This window comes from Amblyomma mixtum, chromosome 5, assembly GCF_055824585.1.
Source record: "Amblyomma mixtum isolate Tamu chromosome 5, ASM5582458v1, whole genome shotgun sequence".
Lineage (NCBI taxonomy): Eukaryota > Metazoa > Arthropoda > Arachnida > Ixodida > Ixodidae > Amblyomma > Amblyomma mixtum.
In genome coordinates this window covers 64,414,836-64,422,680 of record NC_143016.1, presented here as the reverse complement: position 1 = coordinate 64,422,680, position 7,845 = coordinate 64,414,836, and the positions used below count along the sequence as shown (strand labels likewise).

The following is a 7,845-nucleotide window of genomic DNA, read 5'->3' as shown; positions in this document are numbered from 1 at the left end:
GATCTCGTTACTACCAGTGTGTGGTGACCCACAGTAAGTATGGCTTGAAGGATGCAAGGAAAAGTTCAAGGTTCATCATGTTGAAATAGGTTTTTACGAGCCATTGTGTTAAAAGGAAACATTGCTTCATTGTTGAAGTGGGCAGCTGTCGTGCAAGCTTCAGGAGACTGGCATGGCTGTAGATGCAACGGAAAACAAACTCAGCCTGAATGAGGCATTAAGTTAATATGGTATGAATATAGGACGTGCCCAAAAAAACCTTATGTGATTCTGTTAACCTTGCTGTGCTGTTCAGTTCCACCAAACAGTTGTTTTCGTCCTTTCCCTGCTGCTTTTAGACTCGAAAGAGCAAATATCGATTTTTACTGTAAAGGTTTTATATTTTTGCATATGTACTTGGCATTGAGTTTAAAAGTGCTCAATAAAGGAATAGATTGTGCTATTATGAGGAACAATGTTTGATCTGAAGATTAAATAAGGCTTTTGAATTTATGACAAGAAGAGTATATCACACTTTAGTGCGAAATCAAGCTAGTTTTATAAGGTCAATTTGGAGTGGGACGGTGTGCAAGATTCGCGCAAACTAACGGACCATACATAAACGCTCGTAGCAGCCGCGATGACTCAGTGGTTAAACACTTACGTGTGCGTCCACGATGCTGGAATAAGCTCCGCGCTTGGGCCACGCCCTAGACCGTTGCATAGAATATCTGGCTTAAAAATATGCTGCTCTGGTGTTGTTCAAGAACATTAATCGGTAAGAGTTGTGCAGTGCATCTACCCCAAATGCAAATCTAAGCAGCTGATATTCTAGCTCTACTATGGACATCTTCCTAAACGATTAAATTGTATTTCTTCCTTGCTTCAATTTTATCAGTGTTTGCTATTACTGAAATATTGTGCCGCGAAATGCTAATAATCCTTCCAAGAGAACAAATAATGCTCCGCTAGGTTATAGAGCACGAGGCAAAGGGAAGTCTTTCGTTCTCAATTTAAGCAGTACATATCACTAGCATAGAGAATAAAACAAAAAGGGAATGATTTGGCATTGGTTTCAGTACAATACCACGTTCTGCTGCTACGTCTGCTGCTAGTCGGGAGTAAAGTAGGGACTTCGGTTGGGAATCCTAAACCAGCGCGATTCCGTACAAGTATGGTGCCAATGACAATTTCGAATCCGAAACGAATCGCAGCATGATGCCGCAGCAGCGCCACAGCTGCCGCGGCTACGAGCAGTTTCGTTTTCGCCGTCAAGCGCAGCGGCGCCCCAAGCGGCCAGTTCTCAAAACGAGTTTGGAGAGAGTGGCGCGGAGCAGCGAAAGAAGGCAACCGAGCAAGCGTGCGTGAAGTCAGCGACGTTGGCCGGCGAGTTGTGCAGTGTGTTGTTTTGCCGTGTGCCTGTGCGAAGCTCTGCAATGTGACCGCCGATGTTTCAAGTGTTGCGTTTTGGAGTAACATCCGGAGGACATACTACACAGACGAGGATTATCTAGACGAAGACGCCGTCATCTGTTGTGTTGCGAACAACGAAAACGCCAGGTAAGAAAGAGCCTGCGGGCACCTGTCACCGGGCGCCAAAGTTTTCGAGGGTGATCACCGCTTGGACGCGCGTTGGAATGCTGGCTGCCGGTCAGGCGCACGCCGTTGCCTGGCGTGCTGTTTAAAGCCCCAGTCCAGAATACCTGAATTCTTAAAGCTAGGCCGCCGACTTTACCCTGAGCAATTTGCTGCACAGAAGCACATGGTGATGCAGTGCGTTGATGAGTGAAAGTCGGCTTCGCGATCACGTGTCCCGCAATGCTTTCGACGAATTGGACTTGTGACATTACACAAGTTCGCTTGATGCTCGCGGTCTGTTTCTGTTGTGAACTAACACAGTTGGAGTAGTGTCGGCGCGACCTGCTATGTGTGGAGCAGCGGTAAACTTGAAATGTTCGCATTCAACCCCTCCCATCGACAGGCAGGTCGCAAACCAGAATTCGAAGCTAGGATACCATGATCGTACAAATATCCAAACGCCGACTTCTGCGGTCTCAACATACAGCATTCTTTTTTTTTTTTCATGCATCATTTTGATATAGTCAGCGGATGTTGCCACACACGTAGAAAACTTCAGCCCACGCCAGTGGCCAAGTATTGCACGCTTTTTCGACCAGAGGCTTTTTGCATGCTGTTCGTCAGAGCCAGAAACAGTATCGCGAGGTTGGCTTTGTGTTTACAAAACTTCTGACGAAATTTTTTAAGTGTCGACGTCGGGGACACTCCGAAAGTTTTGAAGTAAGATTCTTCAAATTCGACGTAAACGTCATTTTGTCGCCTTTAAGTGGTCCGTCGCTGCCAAACGTTTACTTGGCTCCTTTGAATTACGCATGACGGCAGGTGCACCTAACGTCCCGTGTTAGCACATTTCCACATTTTTGTAGTTTCCCTTTCAGACGTTTTTACAGCGCTAAACATAGCCTAAGTTACAACGGACGATCCACCGCCGCTTTGTGCTTTTTTGCTTAGTATTCTCTTCGCTCTTAAAGGAGCCGAGTTCGAGGAAAGAAAGCGTAGCGGAAGATAACAGCCTGCGCAGAACTCGTAAGCGGCTTTCCGAGTGCGTGCGCCGGCGTATGAAGCACGCATACCATCTGATTCATGCTAGGCGTTTTTGTTTTAGCTCTTTTTTTTTAGAGGAGGCGGGGGGAAGGGGCGAGGGGTCATTTCGCTTTCGTATGGGAACACGTCTACCCTTTCTGCTTTGGCACTGAGCAAAGCCAACGGCCGTATCATGCGGTGTCGGCTGCAGTAGGATTTCCACCTCGTTGATACACTGCACCTGTCACAAACGGCGACACAACACTGCGAACGGAGTCTTTACAAAGCACGCACGTTGTGGTAACACGCGGCTGCTGCTGCCGCCGCTTCGGCGGTATTTGCTCGTCACGTCCTTGAGGCCGTGTACGGTGAGCAACGTGGGGCGTGTATCGCGTCGAAGCAAAATTGGCGGCGGTTTTGAGTTGATGCCATGGCATCGTAGGTGTTCCAGGTTTCCTAGAAAGCGCATTTCACCCGTGTTTTTGTTTGTGTATGTGTGTGTTTGAGAGAGAGATGGCCCGCGCACTGCATTTGATACTCCCACCCCAGGATTCGTGCCCGTCTTTCCTCACCCGCCTCTGAGGAGCTGTTTTTTTTTTTTTTTAATGCTCACTGTCAATTCGCCACGGCTGCAGTTGTCTGGCCACCCACATTGTTCCGCTTCTGTGGGGCTGCAGGCCACCGGTGAAAAAGGATTCCGGTGCTTTTTGTTGTTTGAACGTCTCGGGACAGCGATAGGGCAGAAACGACGGAGGCATCTAATGATTTCACCATATCTTGGGGCGAGGGCAGGAGAGGAAACTAAAGTATGTGAACGAAACTTGGAGGTCCTGCTCAATTGATGGTTGGTCCGCACGAATACTTTTTTTTTTTCGTTACCGATTACCGATTTTTGCGGTTGAATCGTCTTTGAGTGGAAGACTTGCCCTTGTACGGTGCAAATCCTTGCAAGGCTTCTCACATTTCAGCGGCCAAATTGTCGACGCTGATTCTAAACGAAAGCGAAAAGGCAAAAACAAACAAAACTTTTCGCTTCAATTCGTACACCATTCTCTGAGCACGTTTTTATTCTCACACTCGCTGCACAAGGGTCCGAGCTTTACGCTCGCATTAGTCCAGTGCCAACGGTCTTTCATTCTGTAAAAAGTGCGCCAGCGTGATTGCGGGATTAGCTAATTTTAGAGAAGCGCGCAGCATGCGTGGTATGACATGTAACGCGGCGAGCAGGTAACCGATGATCTCGTAGGGAAACAGAGTGGGTTCCAAGGGATGCAAAACGTAGCCGAGTGCGGCCGAAAGCCGAGTGGACGCAGAACAGGGTACCAGGGATATTAGGCAGTTTTAGCGTAGCCGGACAACCGCTCGGTAAATACGGCAACGCTTTGCCGTTGCTACCGTTTCCAGGCTTGCCTGGCTACATTTGATGTACGGTAACCCACCGTGTGGTGGGGCCAAAACTCTCTATATTTGAGAGCCTTGGTGATGAGAGTCAGCATGAGCCGCGCGCGGTCACTCGCCCGCTGTAATTCGGAGAAAGCATGGAAGACGGGCATTGCCCCCTTCGACACTGTGTTGTTAACCTCAGGGGTGCTGCGCGCTCTTCTGTCCCGCGAAGCTGAAGGGCTTGCCTCGTGGGCAAAAGGGAATTCCTTGTAAGATAGAAGAACGTTGCAGAGCGCAGTAAGTAAAAGTAATCTCACAAGTAGGAAGTAATTCTCCCGCTAAATTAGTTTAGAGAACTAGTTCAATGCTTTATTACTTTTAAGACGGTAAAGTAATCCGTTCATCATAGCTCCAAACAGCAAATTGCGGTAGCGTTGTTACTGCTGTGTCTATCCTTCGGCAAGGTAGCCGCCGTGGTGGCTTAACGGTTATGGTGCTCAGCTGCTGACCCGAAAGACGCGTTGATCCCGGCCGAGGCAGTCGAATTTCAGTGGAGGCGGACTGCTATTGGCCCGCACTCTAAACAGAAAGGAGTAAAAGGGAAGTAGAGTTGTCCTCTAGCACACTCCCTTTAAGAAGGGTGTGCGCTAGAGGACAACTTCACTCCCATGTAGGTGTATTCGTGTTTAGAGTGCGTGTTCTGTGCGATTTCAGTGCACGTTAAAGAACCTCAGGTCGTCGAAATTATCCGGAGTCTTCCACTACGGTACCCCTCATAGCCTGCAGTCGCTTTGGGAGATTTCACCCCGTAAACCAAACATTCGTCAAGGTAAAAGTGATTGTGTGCAGCGATCCGTGCCGTTATGAACCGTTATCTTTTCACTCCAATGTTGAGCAGGTACGGAGGGGTATGTACCAAGAGTAAAACAAAAACGAACGAATAAGTTTATTGCTCGACCGGATTCCCGCAACTGGAGGATTCAGAAGTTCTCAGAGCTTCGCGCATGAGTGTCTAACAGAATGAAATGAACGGCGGCGCAACAAGAAGAACACAACAAGAGAGGGGACACCACATGCGCACACTACCAACTGTTTATTGCATGGAAAGGTGGCGTATTTAAACACAGCTCAGGCATGACACTCATCGCATTATCCCACAGACCCAACACGTGGAAAAGAAACAGCAACATCAGGATAAAAGACTAGAACCCTTAACCTCTGCAGAAAAAACTAAAAGATTTTGATAACAGAACTTTGAGCAGGCCATCTCGTAGCAAAAGCAGAGTCAACAATCGTAGCAAAAGCAGAGTCAAACAAGAGAAGCAAAAGCAGTAAAAAAAAAAATACAATCGTAGCAAAGGCAGCGTCAAACGTATAAAGCAAAAGCAGTCAGAACCCGAGAAACAACAAAACGAAAAAAAAAAAAAAACCCAGTAACAAAGTTAACAACCCGCCTAAAACAAACAACAGACGGCCGCTAGAAATGCAGGGCTGAAAAGATGCACAGCACATGGTGTTACAAAAAACTGTCAAGAAAGGACACTTCATTTCTACGGAGGGATACTGAGGAGTCGCTAACACAAGTGCTTCCCTTCTTATTGATCATAGCCGCCGCGGTGGCTCAGTGGCTATGGTGCTCGGCTGCTGTCCCGAAAGACGCGGGTTCGATCCCGGCCGTGGCGGTTGAATTTCTTTGGAGGAGAAATTCGAGGCCCGTGTACTGTGCGATGTCAGTGCACGTTAAAGAACCCCAGGTGGTCGAAATTTCCGGAGCCCTCCACTACGGCGTCTCTCATAGCCTTAGTCGCTTTGGGACGTTAAACCCCCTAAACTAACTAAACTAAACTTATTGATCATAAAGGCCTCAAGAATTTCGCGTTCCACCTGATCGCGACTCCTGCCGAGAATCCTTATTCCGTTAAGCACTGGCTCACACTTGCAATCTTTACAATGTAGGGGCAAATTCGACCCTCCTCCGTTTTCTAACGACTTTTCTTGTTCCCGTGTTCTGTCGTTAATGTTATCAAAATCTTTTAGTTTTTTCTGCAGAGGTTAAGAGTTCTAGTCTTTTATCCTGATGTTGCTGTTTCTTTTCCACGTGTTGGGTCTGTGCGATAATGCGATGAGTGTCATGCCTGAGCTGTGTTTAAATACGCCACCTTTCCATGCAATAAACAGTTGGTAGTGTGCGCATGTGGTGTCCCCTCTCTTGTTGTGTTCTTCTTGTTGCGCCGCCGTTCATTTCATCATGCACCAACTCGCCCCTCAGGCCATTCTTCTGTCTAACAGAATGCATTCCACTTCCGCCGGAAGCTATGTGCAGACCCGTGTTTTTGTTTTTTCGAATTCTTACACGGCTGAGGCTGCTTCGCTGGAGATATATTACTGTCAATTTATTTGTCGTATATCGTAACTATGTGTATCATATAGGTGAAGTCAAGAAGAAATTGGCATGGCGGCGCGTGTAATGCGAAGGTAGCCTTATTGTCACTCGGGTAACGGAATGAATTCCAAAAGTGGGTAAGCGTAGCAGTAGGCGGCAGAAAGTCGGGTGGGTACTACACGAGATTCGGAAGTTGCGGAGATAAGGCGGCCGCATAGGTAACTGGAGGGGAATGGGAGAAGAAGCCTTTGTTCTGCATTCGACGTTGTTAGGCAGATGATGGTGTTGATTTCGAGTTTATTTCCACAAGCGAGTCTCTTCCATTTGAAGTCTGCCCCGCCGCGGTGGCTCAGTGGTTACGGCGCTCGGCTGCTGACCCGAAAGACACGGGTTCGATCCCAGCCACGGCGGCCGAATTTCGATGGAGGCGAAGTTCTAGAGGCCCGTGTGCTGTGCGATGTCAGTGCACGTTAAAGAACCCCAGGTGGTCGAAATTTCCGGAGCTCTTCACTACGGCGTCCCTCATAGCCTGAGTTGCTTCGGGACGTTATACCCCAATAAACCAAACCTAAACCATTTGAAGTCTCTCTGGCTAATGGCGATAAAACGGTCAGTTTGTAGTTCCTTAGCAATCGTTCTGTTCCCGATGAAGAACCACAGAAGCGGGAAATCCTTGTCTTCTCAACGTCCTCTGTTCAAGGGATGATGCGTAGCCTCAACGCAGAGCGTTGTTTAGGGCGTATGTAGTCGCGCGTTTAATTCGGGTCCGTATACAAATAGCGCTGTTCGATTGTTGCATGCACTTTGGACATGCATTTGGCCACTGAGGGCAGCTAGCTGTCTCGCTGTGAGCGGACGACTGAAGACGAACCAGCGCCAAGAGCTCACCAGCGTTTGGGAGAAAAACAAACAAACAAGCTTGTGCATCCAAATCGTCTGGATGAGCTCACATTTATATGCAAAAACAGTTCAAGGCAGATTTTACAGATTTTCCAAAGTGTTACGAACAAAGTCCGATTCCCCGACAGTTATCTTTCGGGGTTAATTTGTTTTAAATCTCGATTTTAGAAATCAAAATGTGCCACCGAACCGAATTTTAATGTGCTTTTCCAATGGATACAGGAGGGAAAGAGGTGAAGAGGATAAAAAAAAACAATCGCACAGAGATTGGGAAAGGCAAAAGCCAAACACAATGAGAGCACTGCCAGCCCACTTTGTTGACCGAAAAGAAAGGTTTGCGGGAGAGATATCTGTGTGCCATGCAGGGTCACTGATGTAGCGCTCGCACAAGCTAACCTCGACCTCACCTAGGTTATCATGGCTATCGAAGTCACGTGGTGGCTGGAGCGTGCAGGAAAGAATGCGAACGGTATTTATGACCTCTTTTAAGTATACCGGGCTCGGAACGTTTCGTGACGAAGCTGTATAGGCATTGTTCAGCTTGGGGACAGATTTATAGTGGGAGGGCCGCCCCTTCCTTTTCCAAGCGAGAAATTTTA

The 7,845-nt window shown here is 47.8% G+C and overlaps 1 protein-coding gene across 1 annotated transcript in view; it reads left to right on the top strand.

The window, feature by feature from the left end:
• The first annotated feature begins 1,330 nt into the window (after positions 1–1,330).
• The window catches only part of RhoGEF3 (Rho guanine nucleotide exchange factor 3), a 355,331-nt gene continuing 348,816 nt past the window's right edge, over positions 1,331–7,845 (top strand). The window contains exon 1 of the mRNA XM_089544803.1: positions 1,331–1,539. The gene's annotated coding sequence lies outside the window, so the exon portion shown is untranslated. The remainder of the gene's footprint in view (positions 1,540–7,845) is intronic.